Genomic DNA, 15,951 nt, shown 5'->3' with positions numbered 1-15,951 from the left:
GGGTTTATATTCATAAAACAGGGCAAGTTGATAAGGCGGTTAAGAAAGCGTATGAGATACGTGGCTTTGTAGACAGGGGCATTGAATACAAAAAAAAGGAAATCATAATAATCCTTACAAATCAGTGGTTAGGCCTCAGCTGAAGTATATTTTACAGATCTGGGCAACACACTTTAGGATAAAAAGGCATTGAAGAGGATTCAGAACAGGTTGACCTGGATGATACCAGTGATGAGGGACTTCAGTTATATGGAGAGATTGGAGAAGCTGGGATTATTCTCCTTACAGCAGAGATGGTTAACGGGAGACCTAACAGAGATATTCAAAATAATGAGGGGTTTTGAAAGAGCAAGTCGGGAGAAACTGTTTCCTCTGACAAGTGGGTCGGTAAACAGAGGTCATAGATTTAAAATAATTGGCAAAAGAACTAGAGGGGAATTGAGGAGAATTATTTTCACACAGATGGTTGTTAAGATCAGGAACGCACTTCCTGAAAGGATGGTGGAAGCAGATTCCATAGGGTCGCTCAAGAGGCAATTGGACATAATTGAAGAGGACTAATTTGCAGGGTTATGGGGAATAATCTGGGGTGTGGGTCTAATTTGGACAAGTCTTCGAAAAAGCCGACACTGGCACGACGGCCGAATGGCCTCCTTCTGTGCTGTAAGATTCTATGATTCTATGATTACCTTCTGAATCATTGCGATTGAAGCTATTCATTGTTGAGCAACCAAGAAAATTATAACGGTGATATTCGGCTTCTCCATTCCCTTATGAATATCGCAGATTATAATGTCCAGGCGGGGGTGGGTCTCAATGGGGGATAGAGTGCGGAGATTGGAATGGATGCCCAGCAGAATGAACTTGGTCTCATCAGTTTTTGATATTTTTCCCACCAGTTGCCCGAAACAGGCGGTGAACCTTCTTCTCGAGAGAGGATCGTCATTTCAGTTCAGAAGGAAAAAGGTATCAAGAAAATCGAGTACAACGCACACAGAATGATCCGGGAATTACAGCACACCCCTTTTAAACAGACACAGATACGAAATAATCCGGGACTTCCAGGACGTCCCTTTTAAACAGACACAGACACGGAATGATCCGGACAGAAATCATAATTATGGTACATAAGTTTCTCTTATGTTGATCATAAGATTTACTCTTTTTACAATGACACCAATGTACAATTTGATACTTCGCGACTTTACAATCTCAACACCTTCTTGGAAGGAACTGTTGCTTATTTCAGCAAACAATGCAAACCCCTCCGTCTGCCGTTTCGAGAAGGATGGGACTTCAACCAGACCAACTGGGTGGACTGAATGAGAGAAACAAAACTTAAACACAATGACGACGAGGATGGGATTCGAACCCACGCGTGCACAGCACAATAGATTAGCAGTCCATCGCCTTAACCTCTCGGCCACCTCGTCGCATGCGAAGATACGGGAAAGCCCCTTTATTCAAAATGAAAATACTGAAACAAAAACTGCAAATGTGTTTTTCCTCAGCAGGTCTTTACACATGGAGACAGAGCTAACGTTTCAGGTCGATGACCATCACATGAAACTCCAATTCACTCAACTTGCGCCTTGTCGATGGTTGAACGGCTTCAGGGAATTAGAAGGTGAGTCACTTGGCGCAGAATATCCAGCCTTTGACCTGCACTGATACAACAGTACAACTTTAGCAGTCCACCATTCCTTCGGCATATCACCTGTAACCAGGGAGTATTGGAAAACTATGGTCAGAGCCTCCGTTAATTCCTTCCTTGCTTCTGTTAACAGCCTGGGATATATTTCATCGGGGTCTGAAGATTCAGGTTGAGTGATTTGAGGACTTAATTTTCCTCTTTGCAAAGATTTTCACCGCAGGTCAAGATCACAAGTCTCGGTCCAAATTCGGACTACTTCCGCGTGTGAACCTCAAATCGTGAATTCCACCCTGACCCCAACGAGCCCAGAAACAAGAACGTGTCTTTCAGTTAACCCGTTACAGACACATTTTATGAGAGGTCTGACTGAACAATGAAAGGGCGTTTTCGAAGAGTCAATTTGATATCCGTTTCCTCCTCAAACCTGAACAAATACCAATTCCAAAGTGTCATTTTGTCGCTGAATTCCACAAATTAGTTAAAAGTAACTAGTTATGCAAAGCACTGCTGGGAGTTGAGCCCAGGATCTCCTGTCTGCAAGACAGATGTTTTAACCAACTAAGCCACAGCGCCCATTCACAACAACTGACCCCCCACTCCTCTCACTAATATCTATCAGCGATACGTCACTGTCTCTTTGGGGTTCAGACCGTTTCATCTTTGTCTGTTTCGCTTGTCCGTTCACCTGTGCATCCCGATGCTGCCTGCATATCTCATTGTGTTCATCTTTGTGTGTCCATCAATGCGTTGATATACGGATGAGTATGTGTACTTATGTTTGTTACATTAAATAAATTACCAGTTTAGACAATTCTCGCTCTGAAAGTGAAGAACTATTGAGACGAACTTTACAGCAAAGTATTGTTTATTGCGGTGCTGAAAATTAAAAACCGGAAGAGGTCCAAACAGGGAAAAGGAGAAAATCCTGTTGGAAAATGAGGACAACTGTCAAGATTTTTACCAGTATATTAAGTGAAAGAAGGGAGGCTTAGAGTAATGTGGGCCGCTTAAAGACAGATGGAGGTGATATTGTAATTGAAAATCATGAAATGTCGAGTTGCGAAATATTTACTTTGCTTCGTTCTTCACAGAAATAAATGAGGCTAACATATCAGAGATATGAGGAAAACTGTAAATAAATTAAGGGGATTCAGTATAAGTAAAATAATGGCAATGGAGAAAATAATTAGATTAAAGATAGACAAATCTCCAGGACCTGATGGTTACCATCCCAGGGGAATGAGAGGACTCGGTGAGGAAATTGTACATGCTTTAGTCATGATCGTTCAAACTCTCTTGATTCAGGAATTGTTCCTTTGATGGAAACAATTTCAATGTCACTCCATTATTTGGGATGGGTAGCAGAGATGATGTTGGAAATTATAGTCCCATTAGTCTGACATCCGTTGCGGGGAAGTTGCCAGTATCCGTTATTAGGGAAAGAAAGATTGAGCACTTGGATAAACATGAATTGATCAGAGAGAGCCAGCATGGATTTGTAAAGGGTAAGTCAAGTCTAACAAAACTAGTTGAACTTTATGAAGATGTAACTAACGTGGCAGATGATGGAGTGTCCATGGTTGTTATATATGATATTGACTTCCAGAAGTATTCCATAAGGTACCATATAAGAGACTGTTAACGACAATGACGGTGCGTAGAATTTAAGGCAACCTAATGAAATGGGTAGGGAGTTGGTTAGAAGGTGGGAGACAGAGACCCTGCATATAAATGATGTAGACAAAGGAATAGAGAGCCGTATATCCACGTGTGTCGCTGACACCAAGATAGGTGTCACAGTGAGTCGTGTGGATGGAAGCATAAAGTTGCCAATGGAAACTGATAGATTAAATGAGTTGGCAAAACTGTGGCAGATGGAGTAACATAGAATTACAGAGAATGTACATCACGGAAACAGGCAATTCGGCCCAACTAGACAATGCCGGTGTTCATGCTGCAAACACGCCTCCGCCAACCCCTCTTCATCTAACCCTATGAGCAAACCCTTATATTCCTTTCTCCTCCATTCGTTTACAGCTTCGCTGTAAACGAATCCATGCTATTCGCCTAAACTACTCTTTGTGGGAGCGAATTGCACATTCTAACTACTCTCTGGGTAAATGTGTTCCTCTTGAATGTCATGTTGAATTAAATAGTGACTACCTTATATTCATTGCCCCAATGATTTGGAGTCCCCACCTCCACAAATGCAAACACCTTATCTACGTCTAACCTATCAAACCCTTGCATAATCTTAAAGTCCTATATCAGGTCACCCCTCAGCCTTCTCTTTTCTGTACAGAAGAGTTCCAGTCTGTTCAACCTTTCAATATGGAGAAGTGTGAGTTCATCTACTTTGGACTGAAGCAAGATAGATCAGAGTATTCTCTAAATGGTGAGAAGCTAGGAACTGTGGAGGAGCAGAGAGGTTTCGGGGTCCAAGTACAGAAATCGCTCAAAGCCAATGGAATGGTAGAAAAATTAAAATAAATGTCTCATGGCATGTTGGCCTTTATCTCAAGGAAGCTGGTATTCAAGGGGGCGGGGGGGGGGGAGAAGGTTACAGATAGAAATCTCTGCTGAGACCCCATTTAAAGTACTGCATTCAGCTCTGGGCACCACACATCAGGAAGGAAATATTGGCCTTGGAGTGGGTTCAGCGCCGAATGACCAGAATGATACCGGGGCTAAAATGGTTAAATTATGAAGACAGGTTATGCGGAGGTCGGTCCTCATTTTTCTCTTATGGATCCGGCCCCGTCCGTTTACTGTTGACGGGAGCGCGTCTGATGCTAAGTCAGTCAGAATCGGATGCAAATCACATAACAGGCACAGCGGCTCTGGAACTGGCGACTGGTTTTACATTGAGTCTGTTTTATGGGATAGGCTGTGCATTGTTTGTATAATAATAATAAGTTGGATACAATGAAGGTTTTCTTCAGTTATTTCCCATTTCCACCCTCACCAGTTTTAGATAGTAACAGGTAACAATGTTTAAGGGATGTGATGTCCAGTGTTGGTGGAATCAGTGTAATTTAACTTGATACATTGAAGAATCTCTTGTCTATCCCAGGCTCTCACCTCAGGTTTAGATCCTCACCTAGTTTAAAACCAGTCACTCACTGATATAAATAAACCAGTAACAACCCCGAAACCTCAGCGGGTATATTTGTTCCGATACTAAGTGACGGTCCCAATTTCCACTGAAATTCTCGATCAGCAAATCCCAGAGGCTGTTTTGGGTTTGACAAACTGTGAAACAGATTGTTTTAAAAGCCGGGAAGAGGGAAAAAATGGTGATTGCTATAAAGTGTTATATATTAACTCTTTCTGTTTCCGATTTACTATTTATCTTTGTGTGTTGCTGACAGGAGCGGCTATAACGGAGCCCAGTGACTGGGTAACGAGCTGCACTGAATCATTGTCCTGTGTTACAGACCGGATCGTTAGACCTGTTCATTCCGTCTCATCTCATTGTCAGCAAACAGGAAATTACTGAAGTTTAGGCTGGTGAATAACAGCTCGAAATATCAATCCTCTCCACCATTGGGGACTGAGTCTTCCGAAAAACAGGGATTTTCACTCGTGCAAATTTCATCCACATTTTCTGCTCTTCATTTCTCTGATCTGTTTGATGCGGCTTTCCCTTCAATTCACGACCTACAGGAAAAACCCGATTTTATCGTCGATTTTCGGGTCAAGAGTTATGGTGAGATTTCAAATAATTGAAATCGACCCTTATTAACGCCAATATCGTCACCTACACGTTTGAAAAATGCAAAGCGGCTTCACTCACGGTTTTGTGCACAACTCGTTCAAAGATACTGTCGGTAATTGGAGGGTCTTTGAAGTGATGACACGAACATAACAGTTCGCGCTGCCGTTTTCCTCAAGACGCTTCAGATTCATGTGGAATGATTTCGGTCTGGCGGTTAAATCCGTTCCCTCTTCACAAATCCGCCTTTGAACCTGTATCCTTCAGTATTTTTGATAACCGATACCAAATCGGTTTGCCCTGTACTGTACATTACTTTTAAAATATTACAGATAAGCAGAGCACTTGAGCTGTCACGGCTGTGACTTTGACTTTTCTCCCTCTCCTCCAGATCGCCTGGACAACTGCCACTAACCACAATCTTCTGTCACACTTCTCCATCAGGAAGTTCCGAGCCTCGGTTTTCAAATGAAATAACTCCCATCTCTTCCATCAACGACATCCCAGAGAGAGTTTCTCAGTTTCATTTCACACTTTATCCAAATCCTCCTTCAAGTGCCATCAAAAATTGTCCTTTAGTTAATAATAATACAAATAAAAGTTCTTATCTTCTGGGGTTTTGTTTCAGATTCCACGACTTTTAACGGTCACTGCGGATATTTATAGAAGCGCATCTTGATTGGAGGCTTCTTGGAGAAATTGGAGAAAGATCACAAAGCGATAATTGGGAGACGGAAAATGAAGCTGTTTGACGGGAGCACAGATGTTACCGATTGTGCGCTGCTCTTGTGGCGCAAACGGTCAGCGTGCTGTACTCTTATGATGCTCCAAAAATGCCCAGGTTGTGAGTTTTAGCCTCACCTAGAACAGTGGAACATTTTGACCGGAGTTCAAGGTTCAACTGATATGTTCCATAACGCATCTACTTCTTAGTGTTCCCACGTGGGCACTTGGGTTCCTCTGGTCTACCGTCTTGCAATAGCAGGTGTGAGTTTACTTGTTTATAGGGGGAGAGGGGACCATTAGCGGCAGCTGATATGGCAAAGGGGCCGGTACCAGATCTTTAAATCTAAAGAACCAAACAAGCAATTCTTCCTTTCGTTTAGCGGATATTCATCGGTTGGAAGTTTCGTGTGGGGAAAATTTGGAAGGGAAATCTGCTGCCTGGTGTCACTGTGTAACGGATGAAATTATTCAGTTTACAGATGTTAATACGCTGAAAGTTCGTGAGGTTTTTTCCAACTCCCGTGTGGGGCAAGTTCAGCTTTTGAGCCATTGGGTAAAGTGTTATTTTAATTGGTGCGAACGAATGACAGGACATTTGGCACAAACAAGAAGAATTGTAACCTCAAGAGTTCACTGTCCACGTTTCTCACATCATGTTCAACAGAAACAAGGATTCTCCTCAACACGTCACTGAGAATTTTCAAAAAGGGATCCTCATCATGGTTCGACGTCAACGAGGGATAATTCCGAGCACAGGAATCTGCATAATGGAAACTTTTCTAATCGCGAGTCCGGGTAGCTCAGTCGGGAGAACATCGGACTTTTAAAACCGATAATGATCTGAAGGTTCAAAGTCTGGTTCAGGCTGTAAATTTTGAAACAGCTGGCAAATTCTGTCTTTGCAGCGGAGCAACAACTGCGGGACAGGCGATGCTGCGATGTGCTGTCAAAGCTTCGGTGGTATCTTATTTCCCAGGGATGGACAGAAAAGCGCTTTCTTCGGCGGCATTCGCTGCTTTCCGCCAGCAACGTGTGATTGGAGAGAGCGGGGCCGGACAGGCGGCCTGAATGTTATCGCTGTCATGGCCTCACTCAATCCGGGAGCTGGGGAACATCGAAATCGAAAAACTGATGGATGCAGTGCTGTTTAGAACTGTAGGTATTAACCGAGGCAGCGCTGCAGGATTCTTTAATGATCTCTCACAAATCAACTGAAAACAGTCGCAATTTGCAGCTTTGAGAGGGGCTTTCTGCACCGTTAGGGCAGGAAAAGGGAGTGAGGGAGAGACACTGTCGGTATCTCTGTAATGCTTGAGTTTGTGTAGAACTGTGCAGAGGTTCTATGAGGTGCTGTATTTTATTCATATTTAACGACAGAGTGAATTCTTGCTTTATTTATATTTATTAAATGTTAGTGGATCACATTTTCAAAATATTTCCGCTCGGTTTCCAACCAGGGTTATTTAGTGTGTTAGACGAACGTGATAATTAATACACAACGAAAGGTCAACTGTGTAAATGCATATCGGCTTAACTCAGGAGATACATGCCGTCTGCAAATGCTCTCAGTGCGAGAGCCGGGTCAGATTCCCGTTCAGGGAATTAAATTTTACATAATAGTTTATTGTATTAATTTAGCAAAAATCATTAAACTCTGTAAAAAGATGAATACTCGTTTTAATCGCCATTAATCAACCAGCAACATTCTGTTTCAGACTGAAGGAAATCCGAACATTTTTTTAATTCATTCATGGGATGTGGGCGTCGGTGGAAAGGCCAGCACTTATTGCCCAATCCTAATTGCCCTTGAGAAGATGGAGGTGATCCGCCTTCTTGAACCGCTGCTCTCCGTGTGGTGAAGGTTCTCCCACAGTGCTGCGAGGTCCGGAGTTCCAGGATTTTGACCCAGCGACGATGAAGGAACGGCGATATATTTCCAAGTAACGATGGTGTGTGACTTGGAGGGGCCGTGCAGGTTGCGGTGTTCATATGCGCCTTCAGCACTTATCCTTCCAGGTGGGAGAGGTCGCGGGTTTGGGAAGTGCATCTTGTGGATGGTACACACTGCAGCCACGGTGCGCTGGTGGTGAAGGGAGTGAATGTTTAGGGTGGTGGATGAGGTGCCAATCAAGTGGGCTGCTTTTTCCTGGGTTGTGTCGAGCCTCTTGAGTGTTGTTGGAGCTGCACTCATCCAGGCAAGTGGAGAGCATTCCATCACACTCCTGACTTATGCCTTGTAGATGTTAGAAAGGTTTTGGGGAGTCACGAGTCTCCAGTGCAATCACATCTTTCCTGTCATGTGATGACCACAACTGCACGCAGTACTCAAGTTGTGGCCTAACTAATGTTATATACAGTTCCAGCATAACCTCACTGCTGTTACAGTCTATGCCTCGGCTAATTAAGGAAAGTATCCTGCATGCCTTTTAACCACCTTATCTACCTGTCCATCTACCTTCAGGGATCTGTGGATATACACTCCAAGATCCCTCTGTTCATCTACACCTCTCAGTATCCTCCCAAGCAAGGTAGTTTCAGAACAACTAATTGTGAAACGTCTTACTTGATAATACAGGTCGTACAGTCAAAACCATTTGATAAAGGGAGACTAATATTGGTGACTGGAAATAGTTAGTGTGCAAGTTGATATTGCTGTACACCTGAATAGAAAACGAGATGGGATGGACAGAAGCGGTCTGAAAGATGGCTGATCGGCTGTGGGAGACAGCGGACATTTATACTGGCTGCACGACGTCAGCTACAGTGGTTTGTTGTTCTCGGGGTATGATTCTCACTTTGGAGATTTTAATGATTAATGATACGAATGATGCCGGGTTCGAATCCACGACGACCCATACAACCACAAGGCTTTTTGTGAAAAGTCACCAATTGGCTTCTGATACCTTTTCAGTGTTGCTGTTGGTCGAATTGAATTATATCCAGAGCAATTTTAAGATCCAGAGGAGAGAGTACGGAACTTTCCAAGGCGAAACACATGTGAAGTAAATAAATGTCTCAAGCTGATGAGGAGATTGAAGCTCGATGTGAATTTACCTTCAGGCGGCCTCATTGATATTAGATGACAGGATAGAAAGCCACATATCCAAATTAGCAGATAACACCAAGATGGGCAGCATTGTCCGCAGTGCAGATGGAAGAACAATATTACAGAGAGACATTAATATAATAAATGAATGGGCAAAACTGTGACAAATGGATTTCAATTTAGTCCATTGTGAGGTCATCCACTTTGGACCTAAAGATAATATTTCAGAATACTTTCTAAATGATGAAATGCTGGAAACTGGTCCAAAGGGACTTCGGGGTGCAGCTGCATAGTCATTAGAATGTCATGGACAGGTGCAGAAAATAATCAAAAAGGTTAATGTAATGCTGGCCTTTATATTTAGAGGAATAGAATACTAGAGAATAGACATTATGCTACAGCTATTCAAAGCTCTGGTTAGACCACACCTGGAGTACTGTGTTCAGTTCTGGACACCGCACCTGAGGGAGGATATATTGGCTGTGGAGGGAGTGCAGTGTAGATTTACTAGAATGATACCTGGACTCCAAGGGTTAAATTCCGACGAGAGATTACACAAACTAGGGTTGTTTACCCTGGAATTTGGGAGGTTAAGGGCTGATTTTATCGAAGTTTTCAAGATATTAAGGGAATTGTTGGGGTAGATAGAGAGAAACTATTTCTGCTCGTTGGGTGCCTGGGACGAGGGGACAAAGCATCAATATTATAGTCAGCAATTGCAGGAGTGAAGTTGGGAAACACTTCCACAAGAAAAGGGAGGTAGAAGTTTGGAACTCTCTGTCGCAAACAGCAGTTGATGCGAGCTTAATTGTTAATTTTAAACCTGAGTTTGACAGGTTTTTGTGAACCAAAGGAATTAAGGTCGATGATGCTCAGGCGGTTCTGTGGAGGTTGGTCACAGATCAGCCATCATCTCATTGAATTGCGGAACAGTCTCGAGGGGCAAAATGGCCAACTCCAGTTCCCCATTGGTGCAGAAAACAAAGCGACCCTGCATTGGCCGGGAATCGAACCCGAGTCTCTCGCGTGGGAGGCGAGAATTCTACCACTGAACCACCAATGCTGGCACATTGTCTCGTTGCAAATGTCCACTTCCGTCTCTTCCTTCTCATAGTGAATGAAAGCAGCAATTTGAGTAAAATTCACTTGTGTTCCAGTGTAGATTGTGACGATACCGAGACAGACGACAATGTCGTTTCAGCGCAGTTCATTCTGTCAAGTGTTACTTGATATTACAAGTCGTACATTCAAAACGAATTTGATAAAGAGAGAGTAATATTGTTGATATGAAATAATTGGTGTCGAACCTGATATTGCTCTGCATCGTACATGGTGCAAGAAGCGAGATTGGATGGACAGAGCGTTCTGAAAGGATGGCGGATCGGGTATATGGGAGTGGAATTTTACCCTGGCTGAACATCTCCGTTGCCTTTGGGTCTGATTTTTGCTCAGGGAGTTTCACTGGTTCAAACCGGATGAGCCCCGTTGTGTCCCCATTTTTAATCCAAAGTCACCAATTGGTTTCTCACATCTTTTCAGCGGTGCAGAAGGCAGGCTTGACTTATCTCCAGCAGAGCATGTTTGAGCACCAGAGGACAGAATGCAGAGGGTTTGTCCACGTAACACACGTAGACGAAATGAAGATAATCTTTCAAGAAGTTTTACAGATTGAAGCCGGCACGTGAATTTATCACAATTCAGGCGATCTCATGTGTGCAGAATGAAAAGGTAAAGGATGCTGCATTGGCCTGGAACCAAACCCCTGGTTTCCCACCGGCAGACGAGGGTTCCACCACTGAACCGCTAATGGACACACAGCTGCAGGTTGCACGTGTAGCGTTGGACATATGTCATGAATATACTGTCTGCAAAGCTCCTGTGCAGCCTGTTTCACAGCCGCGCGGTACCTGTGGGTTAACGAGCGAATTATGCAAGGCGTGGACTTTGAAATTCACCTGGGCGTTCAAAACCAACTCACACTCATAGTGCGAAATGCTCAAATAAATATGAGCTGTAATTACCAGGCAGTGCTTCTCTCAGTGATAAAGAGATAATCCAGCCAAATGTTTACCTATAACATTTCACGATATGGGGTTTAATTTAAGCTGCACCTTAAATTCAGCTTAATCACCGAATGTGGAGATTTATGCTATTATTTTCTTTGCGTGCTTCTCTCTACCTATGTCTGCATTTCTTCTCTCTCTCTGTGTTTTCCCCTGATGGACTTCCTTGAACGGCTAGGTCCGGATGGAACATGGCTGTCGGATCTTCAGTCAAATGTTGTATTTCGACGGGATGATCTTTGCGATGTTCCGTCTCTGTTTTCGGAAAACGGAGACGGAACATCTGAAGGCCCAGATGGGCCTTCCCCTCCTCAGGTCCCGTCACCTCCGGGTAATGGGAATGCACCTGATCTATCACTCGGCCTTAATATCTGTATTCTCATTGCTTAAGAATAAGATAACGGGGTGACAGCTATTCTCAGGTAACATTTTAGAAATTAATACGTAACAGATTTATTCGAAAACTAGAAGCACGTGGGGTTAAAGGACCAGTGGTAATGCGGGCACGTAATTGGCTAAGGGATAGGAGGCAGAGAGTAGTGGTGAACGGATGTTTTTCTGACTGGAGGGAAACATGCAGTGGGATCCCCCAGGGGTCGGTACCAGGACTATTGCTTTTCTTGTTATATATAAATGACTTGGATGTGGCAGTAGGGAGTACAGTTTCGAAGTTTGCGGATATTGCAAAAGTTGAAAAAGTTGAAAATAGTGAGGAAGACAGTAGCAGATTTCAGGAGGACATGGACAGAATGGTGAAATGGGCAGTCACGTGTCAGATTTAATGCAGATCAGTGTGAAGTGATGCACTTTTGGAAGAAGAACATGGAGAGTTAGTATAATCTAAATGGAACAATTTATGCAAGAGCAGAGGAACCTGGAGGTGCATATTCACAAAACACGGCAAGTTGTTAAGGCGGTTTAGAAAGCATAAGGGATACTTTGCTTTGTAAATAGGGGCATTGAATACAAAAAAAGGAAGTCATACTAATCCTTACACATCAGTGGTTAGGCCTCAGCTGGACGATATGTACAGTTCTGGACACCACACTTAAGGATGAAAAGGCATTGAAGGGGATTCAGAGCAAGTTGACCTGGATGATACCAATGATGAGGGACTTCAGTTATATGGAGAGGTTGGAGATGGTGGGATTATTCTCCTTACAGCAGAGATGATTAACGGGAGACCTAATAGAGATATTCAAAATAATGAGAGGTTTTGAAAGAGCAAGTGGGGAGAAACTGTTTCCTCTGGGAAGTGGGTCGGTAACCAGAGGTCATAGATTTAAAATAATTGGGAAAAGAACTAGAGGGGAATTGAGGAGAATTGTTTCACACTGAGGGTTTGTTAAGATCTGGAACGCACTTCCTGAAAGGATGGTGGAAGCAGATTCCACAGGATCATTCAAACGGCAATTGGACATATTGAAGAGGACAAATTTGCAGGGTTATGGGGAAAAATCAGGGGTGTGGGTCGAAATGGAAAGGTCTTCGAAAGAGCCAGCACAGGTACGACGGCCGAATGGCCTCCTTCTGTGCTGTAGGATTCCATGATTACCTTCTGAATCATTACAATTGATGCTATTCAGTGTTGACGAAACAAGAACATTATAATCGTGATATTCGGCTTCGCCATTCCCTTATGAATATCGCAGATTATAATATCTGGGGGAGGGGGGGGGGTGAATGGGGGATAGAGTGCGGAGGTTGGAATGGAAGCCCAGCAGAATGAACTTGGTCTGATCAGTTTTTGTTATTTTTCCTACCAGTTGCCCGATGCAGGCGGTGAACCTTCTCCTCGAGAGAGGATCGTCATTTCAGTTCGGAAGGAAAAAAGGTATCAAGAAAATCGGGTGAAACGCACACGGAATGATCCGGGACTTACAGCACAGCTTTTTAAACAGACACAGAAAAGGAAGAATCTGGGCCTTACGGCACATCCCTTTTCAACAGACAGAGACACGGAATAATCTGGGATTTACGGCACATCAGTTTTAAACAGACACAGACACGGAATGATACAGGACTTACAGCACATCCCTTTTAAACAGACACAGACACGGAATGATCCGGGACTTACAGCACATCCCTTTTAAACAGACACAGACACGGAATGATCCGGGACTTACAGCACATCCCTTTTAAACAGGCAGAGACACAGAATGATCCGGGACTTACAGCACGTCCCTTTTAAGCAGGCAGAGACACAGAATGATCCGGGACTTACAGCACATCCCTTTTAAGCAGGCAGAGACACAGAATGATCCGGGACATACAGCACATCCCTTTTAAATAGACACAGACACGGAATGATCCGGGACTTACAGCACATCCCTTTTGAACAGACACAGACACGGAATGATCCGGGATATAAATCACAATTATGGTCGATTAGTTTCTCTGACGTTGACCATAAGATAGACTCTTTTTACCAGGACACCGTTGTCCGTTTGTTACGTCGCGATCTCACAATCTCAACACCTTCGTGGAAAGAACTGTTGTTGATTGCAGCAAACAACGCAAAAAGCTCCGTCTGCCGTTTCGAGAAGCATTGGACTGACAGCCACACCTTCTGGATGGAGTGAATGAGAGAAACAAGACTTCAACACAATACCGACGAGGATGGGATTCGAACCCACGCGTGGAGAGCAAAATACATTAATAATCGATTGACTTAACCGCTCGGCTGAATTCTTGCTTTTTTCACACTTATTGAATTTTAGTGGGTAACGTTTTCAAAATGTTTCTGCCTGGTTTCGAACCGGGGACCTTTCGCGTGTTAAGCGAATGTGATAACCACTACACTACAGAAACGCTGTTGCACACAATCTTATAGGAAACCCTCAAATGATAGCTGCCGTCTGCAAATGCTCTCAGTGTGGGAGACGGGTCCCTTTCCCGTTCAGGGGATTAACTTCTACAAAATAGTTTACTGTATTAATTTCGCAATACTCATTAAACTCTGAAAAAAGACGAATAATTGTTCAAATCGCCATTAATCAACTAATAACTTTTTGTTTCAGGCTGACGGAAATCCTAACTTTTTTTTTAATGTATTCATTCACCAGGCAGAATACAGAAAGTTCAGAGGGGATGTGAAAGAGGAAATAAGAGGGTCAAAGAGAGAGTATAAGAATAGACTGGAGGACAACATAAAAGGGAATCCAAAAGTCTTCCACAGGCATGTAAACATTAAACGGGTCGTAAGAGCCCTACTCTGATTAATGACCATAAAGGAGATCTACTCATGGAGGCAGAGTGGGTGGCTCAGGGACTAAATGAATACTTTGCATTTGTCTTTACCAAAGATGAAGATGCTGCCAGAGTTACAGTATAGGAAGATATAGTTGAGATACCAGATGGTCGAAACATTGATAAAAAAGAGGTACTTGAAAGGCTATCTGCACTTAAAGTAGATAAGTCACCCGATCCGGATGGGATGCATCTTCGGTTGCTGATATGAGTAAGAGGGGAAATTGCAGAGGTACTGGCCATAATCATCCAAATATCCAAAGATACGGCAGTGGTGCAGAGGAGCGGAGAATTGCAAATGTCACACCCTTGTTCAAGAAAGAGTGCAAGGGTGAACCCAGCAACAAGAGGCCAGTCAGGTAACATCAGTGTTGGGGAAACTTTTAGAAACGATAATCCGGGACAGAATTCACAATCACTTGGACGAGTGTGGATTGATTAGGGAAAGCCGGCACGGATTAGTTAAAGGCAAAACGAGTTTAACTAACCTGATGGAATATTTTGATGAGATAACAGAGAGGGTAGGTGAAGGCAATGCAGTTGATACGGTGTATATGGACTTTGAAAAGGCATTTAATAAAGTGCCCCACTGTAGGCTTATCAGTAAGATTGCGGCCCATGGATAAAGGGGGCAATAGAAACATGGATACAGAATTGGCTAAGGGACAGGAAACAGAAAGTAGTGGTGAGCGGTTGTTTTGTGGACTGGAGGGAGGTGTACAGTGTTGTTCCCCAGGGGTTAGTGATGGGACCACTGTTTTTCTTCATATATATTAATGACTTGGACTTGGGTGTACTGGGCACAACTTCAAAATTTGCAGATGACACAAAATTTGGAATGGCGGTAAACACTGTGAAGGATAGTGATACACCTCAAGAGGCGATAGACAGACTGGCTGCATGGCGGACACATGGCAGATCAAATTTAACGCAGAAACATGCATAGTGATACATTTCGGTAGGAAGAACGAGGAGAGGCAATATAAACTAGAGGGCACAAATCTAAAAGGGGCACAGGTTCAGAGAGTTCTGGGGGTTTATGTGCACAAATCTTTGAAGGTGGCAGAGCAGGTTGAGAAAGCCGTTAAAAATCATACGGGATCCTGGGCTTTATAAATAGAGGCATAGAGTAAAAAAGCATGGACGTTATGATGAACCTTTATCAAACACTGGTTTGGCCACAACTGGAGTATTGTGTCCAGTTCTGTGCACCGCACTTTAGGAAAAATGTGAAGGCCTTCGAGAGGGTGCAGAAAAGATTTACTGGAATGATTCCAGGGATGAGAGACTTTAGTTACTTGGATAGACTGGAGAAGTTGCGTTGTTCTCCTTGGAACAGAGACGGTTGCGAGTAGAATTAATTAAGGTATTCAAAATGATGATGGGTCTGGACAGAATAGATGGAGAGAAACTGTTCTCATTGGCAGAAGGGTCAAGAAACAGAGGACATAGATTTCAGGTGACTGGCAAAAGAACCAAAGGTGACATGAGGAAAAAC

The 15,951-nt window shown here is 43.4% G+C and overlaps 3 non-coding genes across 3 annotated transcripts; all 3 read right to left on the bottom strand.

Moving 5' to 3' along the window:
* Positions 1 to 1,351: 1,351 nt before the first annotated feature.
* trnas-gcu (transfer RNA serine (anticodon GCU)) lies at positions 1,352 to 1,433 on the bottom strand. Its single transcript has one exon. It is a non-coding gene; the product is annotated as a tRNA-Ser (tRNA).
* Positions 1,434 to 10,133: 8,700 nt separating this feature from the next.
* Positions 10,134 to 10,204, bottom strand: trnag-ccc (transfer RNA glycine (anticodon CCC)). Its single transcript has one exon. It is a non-coding gene; the product is annotated as a tRNA-Gly (tRNA).
* A 3,738-nt stretch (positions 10,205 to 13,942) lies between these two features.
* Positions 13,943 to 14,015, bottom strand: trnav-aac (transfer RNA valine (anticodon AAC)). Its single transcript has one exon. It is a non-coding gene; the product is annotated as a tRNA-Val (tRNA).
* Between the last annotated feature and the right edge of the window lie 1,936 nt (positions 14,016 to 15,951).

Source organism: Heptranchias perlo, unplaced genomic scaffold (genome assembly GCF_035084215.1).
Source record: "Heptranchias perlo isolate sHepPer1 unplaced genomic scaffold, sHepPer1.hap1 HAP1_SCAFFOLD_73, whole genome shotgun sequence".
NCBI lineage: Eukaryota > Metazoa > Chordata > Chondrichthyes > Hexanchiformes > Hexanchidae > Heptranchias > Heptranchias perlo.
The sequence above is the reverse complement of the archived record's forward strand: the minus strand, read 5'-3'. Positions and strand labels throughout refer to the sequence as shown.